The 14,635-nt window shown below is 44.5% G+C and overlaps 1 protein-coding gene across 7 annotated transcripts in view; it reads right to left on the reverse strand.

Annotated features, from left to right (window-relative positions):
* The window catches only part of PUM1 (pumilio RNA binding family member 1), a 60,735-nt gene extending 46,586 nt beyond the window's left edge, over positions 1 to 14,149 (reverse strand). For 5 of the 7 annotated variants that reach the window (XM_056557304.1, XM_056557303.1, XM_056557302.1 and 2 more), the window contains exon 1: positions 14,013 to 14,149. The gene's annotated coding sequence lies outside the window, so the exon portion shown is untranslated. Of the gene's footprint in view, positions 1 to 13,689; positions 13,888 to 14,012 lie in introns of those variants that run through there. The other 2 variants (XM_056557300.1, XM_056557299.1) reach the window with 2 other exon arrangements.
* Positions 14,150 to 14,635: the final 486 nt, after the last annotated feature.

Genomic DNA, 14,635 nt, shown 5'->3' on the forward strand with positions numbered 1-14,635 from the left:
TACCCCAAATTTTTCATTTTCACAAGTGATAATAGGAGAAAATGTCACCGTAAATTTGTAAATACATTTTGTTGAAGGACATACCTCATATCTGGACGTAAACAGTCAGGGCTTTGAGCATTTACATAGCTGCCTATGGAGCCAGAACAGCGGGACCCCCCCCCCCCTTAAGGAGCGTTACATTGGGTACACCAAGTTACTAAAGTGGGGTACGGTGTGCCATTAAATGATAACATAAGTTATGTTCCCAGAATGATGACCCAGAGCATAGCTAAAAAAAAAAAAAAATTATATGCCCACCCCAAACCCTTTGCTCTGAATCATCATTCTGGGAATGTGATTTGTGTGGCCGTCCCTAACCTGTTGCCTCAAATGGAAGATTTAGTGCTCCATTGAAGTATGAAGCGGTTTTTAATGCAGAGGCCCGAATGATCGGGGCAAGTGTCCCATTGAGTGGTGGGGTCCTTCCGTATCCCCCTCTTGTAACACACTCTACATCTATTCTGGGATGGTCCCTTCTTTCCAGTGTGGGGGACTTCACCTGGAAAGTGTTGGCCTGGGACGATCCTGGCACCTATAACTTCAGTTCCTTGGGAACTCCGGCCTGCTTTTTTGTTGGTCACCAAAGATCAGGACCTTTAGGACTTCTTCTAGGAACTGGAGGAATGTCCCTATGTTGCCAGCGTGCTGGGACAGTACAAAAGAGTTGTACATGGCAACCTGTACCAAGTAGACCAAAACTTTTTTGTACCATACCCATGGTTTTGCGCATGGCAACGTATGGCTTAAGGACTTGATCAGAGAGATCAACTCCCCCCATATACTGATTGTAGCCCAGAATACAATCATGCTTGAGGACCGTTGTTGTGGTACCTCGCACAGGGTCAGGGGTGCTGCCGTTACCATGAATAGTGGTCAGCCTTAGGACATCCCTCTTATCCTTATACCTGACCAGCAACAGGTTTTCATGGGTAAGAGCACGGGACTAACCCTTGGGCATAGGCATCTTAACAAAATTTAGAGAGAGGCTTCCGCACGGTCCCACAAGCGGACGTAGATCGGGTGGCAAGGGATGTGAAGAGAGGGATGCTGGTAAAAAAGTTGTCAACGTAAAGGTGGTAACCCTTATCCGGCAATGGGTGCACAAGGTGCCAAACGATTTTCCCGCTAACACCCAGAGTGGGGGGACATTCTGGGGGTTCAATACGGGAATCTCGTCCCTCATATACTCTAAACTTTTAAGTGTACCAGGAGGTACTCTCACAAAGTTTGTAGAGTTTCACGCCATACCGTGCCCGCTTCGAGGGAATATAGTGGCGGAAGAGGAGTTTCCCCTTAAAACTGATAAGAGACTCATCTACAGAGAGCTCCCTGAGGGGTACGTAGGCATATGTAGTGATCGATTACCGGCCCCACTTTGTAAAGTCAGTCATAAGCGTGATCACTTCGGGGGGGGAGGGTATGGGACATGCCGCATTATCAGTGTAACGGAGGATTTTCCGAATGGCCTCGAACCGCCTCCATGCCATGACCATACTGTAAAGCAGGGTCTGGTAGAGGACGTCCCCGCTCCAGTACTGCCCAACACTTGCTTTTTTGACCAGGCCCATATGCAGCACGAGGCCCCAAAATGTCCTCATTTCAGCTGCATTGATGACGTACCATTCTTTGGGCCTAGCCAAAAGTGAATCAGGGTGGTGGGTGATGAACTGTTGGTGTGACCGTGAAATACTGGACACAGGAGGACAGTTCTTCAGCTTTGAGGGCCACAGATCTCGGCAGGGGGGTGGGGGGGGGTAGTCCCTGGCTCTTTCTCACAGCTCTGCCCGCTGACTGAACGTGGTGGGCAAACAGAGCTGAGAGGAAGGGAAATTAACCCCTCCTCTACTGGCTGCTATCGGCAGCGCTCCCGGTCCAAAACTGACCAAAACTGCAATTTGTGAATGAGCCTTAGGCTATGTGCACATGCCGGAATTTCCGCATGGTATTCTGCATGAAAATTCTGTTTAGATTTATAGCCAATACACTTCAATGGGATTCTGCTGTCCCATCACACAGCAGAATTTCCGTAGCAGGAATTCCATTGAAGTGAATGGGCAATTCATTTATTGCAGAATTTTCATGCAGAAATTTTGCAATGTGAACATAGCCTTAGGAGTTCGCACGACAGAATTTCTGCACTGAATTCTGCATGAACATTCTGCATGAACTTCTAGCGAATTCCTGCAGCAGAAATTCTGTTGTGTGAATTTGACAACAGAATCCCATTATAGTGTATTGGCTATAAATTCAAGCAGAATTTTTTTGCACAATTCAGTGCAGAATTTCAGGCGTGTGAACGCCGCCTTAGGGTATGAGCACAGGGGCAAACAAAGTGTGGCCTCCGATATGGAATGTGGTCATGCTCAGGCGCTCCCAATAAGAGCTTTAAAATAGAGAGCAGCAGTATTTTTCTCTGTTCTATGACTGTTAACTCCTAGCCAGTAGTGCCTCTTGTCAATTAACTTGAAGTAGGGATAACACAGTTAGAACCAATGCCTGCACGTCTGTTTTCAGTAATCCAAAGCTTCGATAAATCTCCAGCTGACGCACATTGGCTAAAGTGGCTTTGAAAGGGGGTGGATAGTGTGATAGGTGCCTGTTCACAGGATGCTAGTACTCCTCATGATTCTAGCTTTGCTTTTGTATAACATTTTTCCTGTGGTGTCATCCTCACTTAACCCCTTAAGGACTCAGCCCATTTGGGCCTTAAATGGGCACTGTCAGATACAAAAACTTTTTTGTTATGTTGTAGCTTTTGCAATTGCTTTCATTAGAACATTTTCAGTATTTCATACTGAAAAAGCCAGTCAAAGAACTGCCCCCCTGCCTGCTTGGACACATACTAGTCCTACTGTGTCCATGCGTCATCACCTATGTCATGGACACACTTCCTTGATTGCCAGCTGTGAGCGCAGGGCTCACAGCTGGAGGAAAAATTCTAGGGGAGATGTGAGCAGAGCATATACTGAGGGAGGGGGTGGAGACCTGCACAGTGAGGCCACGCCCCCTCCCTTTGAGAGGAATTCAGACTAGTGAGCTAAGTTAAAAAAGTGTAACAAAAAGTAAATAAAGGTGCTAAACACATAAAAATTAGATGTACATGGTCAGGATTAGATACGGAGTGATATATTTAAATAATTTTTTTGTTGGATCTGACGGGTACGCTTTAAGGACAATTCTATTTTTACGTTTTAGTTTCCTCCTCCTCCTCGCCTTCTAAAAATCATAATTTTTATATTTTCATCCACAGACTAGTATGAGGGCTTGTTTTTTAAGCGACCAGTTGTCTTTGTAATGACATCACTCATTTTACCATAAAATGTATGGCGCAACAAAAAAAAAAAAAAAACATACTATTTGTGTGGGGAAATTGATAGGAAAACGGCAATATTCCTAATTTTGGAAGGTTTTGTTTTCACGCTGTACACTTTATGGTAAAATAAACATGTTTTCTTCATTCTGTGGGTCAATATGATTTAAATGTTACCAATGATTACACACTTTTCTATTATTGTACCGCTTTAAAATAAAAAAATCGCAAACTTTTTAACGACCTATAACTTATTTTTCCGTATAAGTGGCAGTATGAGGGCTCATTTTTTTGCGCCGTGATCTGTACTTTATTGATACCACATTTGAATTTGTAAAACTTAATACATTTATCAATTTTATGGGGAATAAAATGTAATAATTTTTTTTTTAAAGCAGCAATTTTGAACTTTTTGTTTACGTTCACACCATTCACCGTACGATACCAAATATGTTTATAAAAATGATTTATTTATTTTCTTAAATTTTTTTTTTTTTTTTAATGGGGTAAAAAAGGGACAATTTACATTTTTATTGGGGGAGAGGATTTTTCACATTATTTTCCACTTTAATAGTCCCCATAGGGGACTATTTATAGCAATCATTCGATTGCTAATACTGTTCTGTGCTATGCCTAGGGCATAGCACTGATCAGTGTTATCGATCATCTACTGCACTGGTCTGTTTCATCTCAGACCAGAGCAGGAGACGCCGGAAGACAGACGGAGGCAGGCGAGGTGACCTTGGTCCGCCATTATGGATGATCGGATGCTGGCTGCGGTCGATCTGCTCTTCCATTTTATTGACCGCACTGCCGCAGATGCCATGATCTGTATTGATCATGGCATCTGAGGGATTAATGGCGGACATCCGCACGATCACGAATGTCTGCCATTACCAGCACTACCCTGGCTGCTATCAGCACCCGGGACCTGCCGCACATGACCTAACCAGGACAAGTGCATTAAAACGTATAATTTAACCACAAAAAGGACTCTTACAGCAGTCACCACCAACAAAGGAATAAACATAAAAATATAGCTTCTAGATGCCTGTGGTGCAAAGTGTTTAGGATATGCCATCACTATGATTTGTGTGGGGTCAAATCTCTAGGGGCTCCACCAATTGAAATAACATAGTGAACTTCACCTGTTCCTTCTGTAGTACAGCTGCTATAAAAGTACAACGTGCTAGTACGAGCACACTTACACAATAGAGGCTGCAGTACTCACTATCACTCTACAGTCCCTTCACAAAACTGACCAGCGTGGTGCCCAAAGTCTTCCTCCACGGATCTATCGTGAGGGTATGGCTGGACTATGTGACCAAAAATTTTAATCTTTAGTATGTGCTAGTATAAATAGTTTGTCTCCTACTATTTGTAGCGTTACCAAATATGTATGTTTAAGATTTGAAAAAAAATTACAATTAAAAAAAATTTGGGCAAGTTTTTTTAATTTTATTTATTTATTTATTTTATGTCATTTTACTTTTTTTTTTTTGTCATACTAGTGTACTTGAAACAGCATCACATGTATAATGCTTTGGCATAAATAGCACTCTACAGCATAACTACCGGTAATGCTTCTGACACAGGCCCAATATATAGGGAACAATTTTATTAAGCCACTGGCAGCCATAGTAACTTGACCTCTGGATGCCTATGGTCACAAGGAGGGGGGGGGACTCTCACAAACACAGTCTATGGACTACAGTATCTAAAGGTACACTTTATACTCAGGTCATCTGTACGGCATGGGGGTATAGCCGACTGTTTAAGGTTGGTGGAGAGAAGGTCGGGCTTGCTGAATTTTTGACAAATCATGCTTTTGCTCAGAGGGGATAAGCTGGTGCCAAAGCCTGGCTGTGACCTAACTAGTGCTGGGCGGTATACCAGTTCATACCGAATACCGGTGTTTTTTTATTATATGAATTTTTAACATACAGCAATATCGTTTTCATAGCAACCAACTCCAATGCGTGATGGCGTAGAGAAACGTCCAGCCGCACAGTGTCTCTAGGAAGTGTAGTCCAGGCCGCACTGAACTGACTGAGGAGCTGGAAGGGGACTACAACTCCCGGCGGGCACAGGAAACTAGAGCAGAACTGTGGAGACATTGAGGAGAGTTACCGGGCGGCCTGACAGAGACCTCGGGTACCATGTGAGGGGACCCCCGACCACCTGACACTATACTGAGGAGGATCAGAGATAAAGTGGGGAGAAGTGTCCAGGAATGGGGCTCTCTGATTTACGGCCTGCGGCAACAAGGCAAGTATTTACCAAAGGTTTGACATGTTTTTTGGGGTTTAAAAAGGGGTTAATTTGTTGCAGGATTTGTCTCAGTTTAAAATTTGCAACTTTTGGTTTACAAAAGAAACCAAGGTGTGTTATACACAGATTTGCAGTTCCTTTGAAGAGTAACTCCCACCATCTTTTATTTTTTTTTTTTTTTTTTTTTATGTCCCGACCCATTGCCCATCTATCCCTAACCCCCTCCCTGCCTTTGAATTTTTTGATTATCCGAGAAATGCCTTTTTGTCTACCTTATAGTTTGCTCACTTACCTTAGCTCATCTATACAGGGTGCCTCCCGCTGTTTCACCACTACAATTCTCAGCTTGCCCTGACATCTATTGGCTGTCAGGGCATGCTGGGAGTTGTAGTGGTGAAACAACTGGAGGCACCCTGTGTTGAAAAAAAAAACTTTATGGCCATGGTGCTATCCCGAACGCCGCTCTCGGTGCTCCAGTATGCTTCAGCAGCCTGAAGCAATCGAGCACCGATAACACTGATCAATGCTATGCTATATCTCAATGTAGCCTACGCCTTGTCACCATTATGCCTCAATTGAGATGGTAGCTTTAAATAAAAGTGACTCGCATTCAGACTTCCCAGGACAGTTCCTATTCAAGTCACTGCTTTCTGCCTCAGATGTGGCTGCATGCCCCCCAGATCCATAATGGCGAGTTTACAATTTATATTGATCGAATAAGACGACACACACAATGCTGATATTGTGAGCCAAACAGTATTGTCTCACATACAAACATGTATGAGGACAGCTGGATAGTTCACCGATGGCCTCATGAATTTAAATACACACAATTCTATGCCCCCTGGAGAAAAAAAAAACATTACTGGAGGGGCTGTAGTACACCTTCAGAAAATCATATGGATAGAAATCCATCGAATTCAGACCAAATGTATCTTTCTTAGTTTACAATTGCACTGAAGTCCCCCCCGATACACTATGGTCACACGCTTTTTGACTTTCACATCATCGCAGATGACAGTGACTGGCTGCAGCATCCTCTGCACAGTGGTGTGGCAACCTTCTGTCAGGGACTTCAAAGTAATGGTGCTGGACCAGAAGTAGAGAGGGGGTAAATTATTATTATTTTTTTTATTTTTATTATTTCTCTACTTGCCCCTGCCCCAATGCATTTTCAGACACTAACAAAATGGATCAAGCATGCTGTGGACATCAAAATCCACAAGACACCTACAGCTGATTTTTACACTGTTTGTGAACGGGGCTTGGCTTTTTCAGAACCAGGCTAGAAGTTATATGTTTTATTTAATACTTTCCTATTCTTGATGTAAAATAATTTCACTCTGGCTTAGACAGGGTGTTTTGCATGACATTAGATACTTAGTTGGGGCATTATTCTAAAAGGTACACACTAGGGATCGACCGATATCGATTTTTTAGGGCCGATACCAATAATCTGTCACCTTTTAGGCCGATAGCCGATAACTTATACCGGAATATCGGTATATTTCCCCCCCACCCGGCCCCGCAGATCAATGATTTAAAGGGTCACTCTCATTAAAACTAATTTTTGCTATTGCACTCCTTATAGTAAATGAAAAATATTTGTAATACTTTGTTTAAAAAAATTGAAGTTTTCTATGTTTTATTTGTGCTTAAAAAAAGCTCAAGAGCACATTTTCCCCCATCTCATACACAGACTTTGTACCAAAGTCCGAACACAGGAAGTGCCGCCTGGAGTGCTGAGGGGGGGTCCAGCCTCATCCAATCATAGCACCTCTCACACATAACAGCCATATGCTGTTAGCTGGACACCCCCCCCCCCTCCCCCTCAGCACTCCAGGTGGCACTTCCTGTGTTCGGACTTTGGTCCAAAGTGTGTATGAGTTCGGGGAAAATGTGCTCAAAATAAGCACAAATAAAACATAGAAAACTTCATTTTTTTAAAACAAAGTATATTAGAAATATTTTTCATTTACCATAAGGAGTGCAATAGCAAAAAATTGTTTCAATGAGAGTGCCCATTTAAAGCTGGTGCTTTAAATCAATGAACTGCAGGGGCTTTTGCTGGGCCAGAGACCGCCACCCGCTTCTCTCCCCCTTCCTGTCCTGGGGTCCTCCCTAGTCCAACCACCACCGCCGCTGCCCCATTGCCTCCCCCATCCCTGGTTTTATAATTTCCTGTTCCCGGGGTCTGCGCTACTTCTGGCTCCGCCGGCGTCCTGAGCTGTCATTGTGCGCACTGACGGTGACGTCGCGTTGAGGAAGTCACTCGTCATTGCGCTGCGGAGCACGCAGGGCGTCGCAGGAGTCAGACGTAGCGCGAACCACGGGCACAGGTAATTATAAAACCGGGGATGGGGGAAGGCAATGGGGCAGCGGCCTCTGGCCCGGGGCGGGGGGCATTATCGGTAATTGCCAATACCGATAATGTCCAAAATCGTGAATATCGCCCAATATCGGCCAAACCGATAATCGGTCGATCTCTAGTACACACGTTAGTGTTTCATTTTTACAAAGAAAATGTATGCCGTTCCTAAATTCTCTTAAATATCTTTATTGTTGAATTTAGCTGATTGATCATTTTGAGGGAAAATTTCCAGGAAACTTATTCTTTCATGTAAATATATGTTCATTCTGGGCTAAGTAGTCATGAGGGCGGTCTTACTCAGCAACTGACCGCACAAATGACTGCATAGATTTTAAATGAGATTTCTATGTATTAATGAAAAGTAATCCTGAAATTTCCTCACAAAACTATATATTGATCAACTCAGCTCCTTCTGCTTTATAGCAAGATGCCTTCAGATTTCACTGCTTTTTCAATGTGACAGCTTCTATTTAAATGGAACCTGGTCTCTGTGCCCATACACTGTACAGGCGGAGAAAGCATTACAGGAAATCCCTGTGACCCTGACACACGGGCACGCACCCTTATGTTCCACTTCCTCCATGCTGCGATCAGCATTCATTTTATGAAGCTACACAAGAATAGGCTGAGCCACTATTCATCTGCATTTGTACTTTGTGCAAAAGTTTGATGCAAATTATATTTTTTTTTTAACTAACTGACACTTTTGTGATCTTTAAAGAAATCGATCGAGAACTTTGTAAGTAGTTCTATACAATCTAGGCCATGCTCTTCTCCATAGCATTAGTGGGATCCCAACCAATCATTGAGGGGTCAGAAAGATTACAGGGAAACCGACAGACGGATCAACCCCACTAACCTGAACGTACAGGTGGTTAATGTGGGAGATCCTGAGTAAAATTGTGTATTCCTTACCCCAATCCATTTAGCTGTTCATGAGATATAGCACAATGTTTCAACATGCAACTAAACCTAACTGCACTGCAGGAGGGTTTGAAAACTATCTGTACCTCTGACACTGGCATGTGACCCGTTCATGCTGCCAAGCTCATCAAGGAGAAGGAGATGAATACTGATGAGCTGGGTGGCATCAACAGGGCCTATGGGCTTTGCTAAGTGGAAAGCAAAAAAAAAAAAAATATTATATATATATATATATATATATATATATATATATATATATATATGTTTAAGCTAGACTGCGAAGGTGTCACCCACAAGACACCATGAGGGGAATTGACCAAACAATTTAGACTGCTTTCTTCGTCTAACTTTGTCACAGGAAAAGTCACAGGCTGGTCCGTGTGACTTTTCCTGCAACATTTCATTTACACTGTAATTTTCTGATTTCGATCACTTTGTGCAGGTCAATAACTTCTCATGTGCGACTTTTCTGCAAAAAGTTGCATGGACCAGATATAGAAGAAATCACAGGACAATTCAACCCTGCCCTATATCACTCCATGCGACAATTGTATTACGGTCTGTGCGACTGTTAATACAACTGTCGCATGGCCCGCCTGTGCTCTGGGACATTTAAACAGCAGTTCAGCGGGGACTATTTGGCGCATGGATGTCACTTTGCCCGCAACTTTTTTTTTTTTTTTTTTAAATCTAAACTCAACTGAAAGCAAGTTCAGTTTTGATAAATGCCTCTCCATGTCACTAGCCGTGTTGCCCTAAGTTTACAACGAGAAAAGCTATTTTCCCCTAAACATTTTCCTGAGCAGATCTAATACCCAGGAAGGGTTGATGCAGGAAACTGATCTTAGAGCACGTTCACACGTACATAATCCACCACGGAAACTGCACAGCAGATTTTGTTGTTACCCATTGATTTTAATGGGTCTGCAGTAAATCAACAGCGTATATTCCACAGTGGATTACGTATATAGGAACATACCCTGGAGGTGCGTTCACATTCAATCTGCAGCAGAAAATGTGCAAGTGTGACCCTAAGGGCAGAGTCACACTTGCATAAATAAACGCATGTACGCGGCTTAGGTTTAGGTCTTTCTACTAATGTCAATAGGTATGTTGTGACTAATTACAATAATTGAAAAAGCATACATTTACAAAAATGTAAAAGTTACACGACTTTACCAAAAAGAAAAATGTCAAAACAGACTTATATTTCTACTATCCATAATGTTAAATGGGTATTCCAGAGCCACAACATTACACTGAAGGCACTCAGGTTGATATGAAGAAAAAAAAAAAAAGTCTGTACTCACCTGCCCCTTATCCCCCTGCTGAAGTGGTTTGGTCTATTAACAACAAACACAGAAAATGTCTGGTAAGCCAATCAATAGTTAAGGCAGGTAACCACTATGCCCTGTGATCGGCTGAGTGTTGATAAAAGGACAGGAAATGCTTGGCAGAAGTATACCATACCATCCTGAGCTCTTCTCAATGCAAAATTAAGGCTCCAGCATACCCATTTTAAGACGGGTTCACACATACCTAGAGGGCTGCACAGCAAAACCACATGCTTTTTTGGCAGCTCAATTTCCACATGCCAAACCTGTTTTTTTGGTAAACTGCATACAGATTTGCCACGTGGTGATTGAACTCTGCCAGAACTTTACACTACTAAATAAATGGTAGTCCTTTGTCATGAAACAGAACTTTGGTACAAAAAGGGGCTTTATAGCAATTTCAAAAATAGAGCTGTGTTTCAGACCTGGACTAACACTGAAATACATTCTTTTTTGGGGATTACAATAATTCTGCCTAAAACATATTACACACAAAAATAAATACATGTAAGAACTAATCCCAACAAATGGGGTCCATTTTTGGCTTTAGAAAGGGACATGCTAGAATGGTTGTATAAAATTCAGCCTTCAAGAAAACAACAAACTAAAATGTGAATAAAAAAATAACAGGTTGGGCCTGTGAGCTGGTGCACAGAACCAACAAGACAATGTCCATTACCAAAAGTATTGACACATCATATATATTATTTCTGTACATAGTTAAGTAGCAAATGCAACAGACAATCTCTAAGAAAACAATGTAGAATGTCATTAAAATAACTTTTTAGTGACCTGGAAATAAGAACTACCAGCGGCATATTAGGTTACTGGGATGTGTCCAGGCCTGCAGTACATTACATGTAGTAATGGTGATATTTAGGCCTGTGCCAAGCATAGAAAATACTCAGTGTTTCTGACTCTGGTAAAGTAAAAACATCCATCCAATCAACCAATGGCTACCTGGCTCCCAAAAGTCGTCCAACCTTCATAGTTTTCGCATAACTCTGAACCAGTTTTTACTACAAATGTGTGAACGTCTAGTAGGGCTGGGCGGTATGGCCAAATATGTGTTTTGCGGTATTTTGTAACTTATGGCGGTTCCGCGGTATATAACGGTATTTCCCCCCCCCCCCCCCAAAAATAAAAAATATTAGCCCAGCGCTGCGCTTTCGGGGTACTACTCACGTCACCCGTAAGCGCTGCCCTCCTCGTCCTCCTGTTTGTTGCGGCCGCCGGCGCTGACACTCTATACTGTATCCCTATGCCCGGGCTGCAAAAGGTTAACAAAAATAAACTTTAACGCATGTTCCTACGTCGGCCTTACGCTCTTCCGGGGACTTGAACGTCGGACAGCCGTCAGCCTATCACCGGCCGCAGCGATGTTCCACCTCAGCCGGTGATAGGCTGAGCCCACTGTCATGTAAGAAGCCGGCTTCTTACATGACAGTGCGCTCAACCTATTACCGGCCGAAGCGGAACATCGCTGCGGACGGTGATAGGCTGACGGCTGTCAGAAGTTCCATTCCCTAGGAAGCTGGTCCAGACCGACGGGGAAGGTGAGTTAAAGTTTATTTTGTTTACCTTTTGCAGCCCGGGTATAGGGATACAGTCTAGAGCAGTGGTCTTCAACCTGCGGATCTCCAGATGTTGCAAAACTACAACTCACAGCATGCCCGGACAGCCGTTGGCTGTCCGGGCATGCTGGGAGTTGTAGTTTTGCAACATCTGGAGGTTGAAGACCACTGGTATAGTGTCAGCGCCGACGGGTGCAACAAACAGGAGGACAGCGCTTGCGGGTGACATATGTGAGTAGTACCCCAATGGGGACAGCACAGCGCTGGGGTAATAATTAATTGGGGGGGGGGGGGCAGAACAGCGCTCGCGGGTCACATATGATTAGTTCCCCGATGTGGGGACAGCGCGCTGCGGCTGATAATTCATTCATTTTTGAGGGGTAGGGGCCCAACCGGTATTGCAGTATGGGTTAAAATTCATATCGTGCAGCACAAAAATTTCGGTATGAACCGATATACCACCCAGCCCTACCGTCTAGGGTATCTATAAAAATAAAGATTTGTAAATGATCTACTAGGCTGGAAGTGCCGACATCTTGTGAATTAAGTTGTGCGGGGGAATGATAGCTATAATGGGCCATATCGTGTGATGAGGACGGGCACTGTCGCTTCATAGCTGTAAGCCAGAAGGCTGATGACAGTAGGAAGGGAGTAAAACAGTGAATTCCAAGCAGGGTGCTTAAAGTTGTTGCAAAACTACAACTCCCAGCATGCCCGGAAAAGCCTTTGTCCGGGCATGCCGGAATATTTACTTTTGCAATAACTAGAGGCACTCTGGTTGGGAAGACCGGACTAAAAGATATCCAGAAACTTAGTGTGGCTCAGGAAGGGAGAGGACATGTGCCAACAGGTAGAGGGCATGACTATGCCCAGAAATGAGCCACATGGAAGATTTAAATGCTGTGGAAGGACTTAAACATGGCAGGCTCCAGCGGTGGGTGAGGCTTATTCACACTGCTGTATTACGGTTACATGGCAGAGCTATATATCCAGTGCCATCAGGGCACAAGTATTGCTTCCCGATATACAGCTCACATAATATGGCGGTAGTGGTTCTCTAGATTGGTAGCCCATCTGGCTCCTGACTGAGAACGAGGCTACTTTTGGCAAAACTGGGCATCAAGATATGGGCAAAGAGGAAGTGAGTGTTCGAGCAATGACAGTAGGCTCAGGGGAATGAGGCGTGAATGTAGATGGGGCGACACCATGGCAGCAAAGCATGGAGAGGGTGGCAGCAAAGCATGGAGAGGGTGGCAGCAAAGCATGGAGAGGGTGGCAGCAAAGCATGGAGAGGGTGGCAGCAAAGCATGGAGAGGGTGGCAGCAAAGCATGGAGAGGGTGGCAGCAAAGCATGGAGAGGGTGGCAGCAAAGCATGGAGAGGGTGGCAGCAAAGCATGGAGAGGGTGGCAGCAAAGCATGGAGAGGGTGGCAGCAAAGCGAGGTTTCAGTGTGAATGGAAGCCTAGGAACATACAGAATGCCTGAGCTCTCCTGGGCAGGGCCTTTGTTTCCTTGCTAGTAACCAGAATGTTATATGTCTGACAAGATTTGGAGTTTCTGGCTAGTAAAGCACCGCTGTGTATGTTGGCGCTATGGAAATAAAAGTTCTATCCCACAATAAACACACAGCTTAGACTAAGCAGTAGATGTAACAAAGGATCGTGTCTATCCCACACTAGCTGTCTCCTCCAATCCGGCCACACATCTGCTTCACCCCAATACAGAGCAAAACCCCAACACCCCCTCAGAGGATCATGGGAACACCCCAGCCATATACAATAGGAGGACACACACGTATACAAAGAGGGACATTCCACACCGGGCTAGTGGCTGGGCCTCCACATCCCTGACTCCCATACTCACAGCCTAGCACCCCAGCACTGCCTTCTCTGAGCAGCCGTCCCTCCGGGCTCGTAATCCTAACATCGATTCACGAAAGCATTTACGTCAAAATCTAGCAGTTTAATTGCACGTACTCGCGTTAATTCGCGGCACCCCCCCTCGGCTGCTCCCGTAACAATAGAGGCCTCAAAACATGGGCAGGGGGAGGACCCTCAGCCGGAGACCAGCCCCTTTTCTAACACCCGTCTCCCCCTTCCGGAGCTGTAAAAGCACAAAATAGCGTCGTCTGGAGAAAGCCTGGCGTTCACGGCACCGTACGGTGCTCATGTAGACACGATACTCACGGGCGGAGCGGGAGGATGGAGTCAGATTGGGTCAGTGTTTCTCTCAGCCCCCGGAGCCGTCTCCCTACCGCTGCCTATCACTCCGACAACATGGCGGCGCACTGGGGGGACTTGGAGCCGTCTCGGTGCATCATGGGAGGAGGAGGGAGAACTGGGAGCTGTGTTACCTTGGTAACCCCGGGGCCTGCTGGGAAAGCAGGCCAGGCTAGGAGGAATCTATACATTTCTTCCATTGCCTACATGTATGTCCCAGCCGTCTTCATGTGGTCCTATAAGATGAGGTGTGAGTGCGCTCAGACATGCTGCAGTCACCATGGTAATGTTATTACTGGCGCATATGGCGCCATCCTCCTCTGTTGCGGTGTACATCACCACACAAGACCTAACTGCTGGTATAGTTCACCATGGGAATACAATAGTGATGGAAATGTAACCTCTCTGTCTATATGAGTTTACAATCCTAAGCGCCTGTTCACACCACAGGGTGGAATCTTTGCTGGCACACTATTTTAACCCCTTAAGGACCAGGCCATTTTATACCTTAAGGACTGGAGCGTTTTTTGCACATCTGACCACTGTCACTTTAAACATTTATAACTCTGGAATGCTTTTAGTTATCATTC

This window comes from Hyla sarda, chromosome 2 (assembly GCF_029499605.1).
Source record: "Hyla sarda isolate aHylSar1 chromosome 2, aHylSar1.hap1, whole genome shotgun sequence".
NCBI classification, from domain to species: Eukaryota; Metazoa; Chordata; class Amphibia; order Anura; family Hylidae; genus Hyla; species Hyla sarda.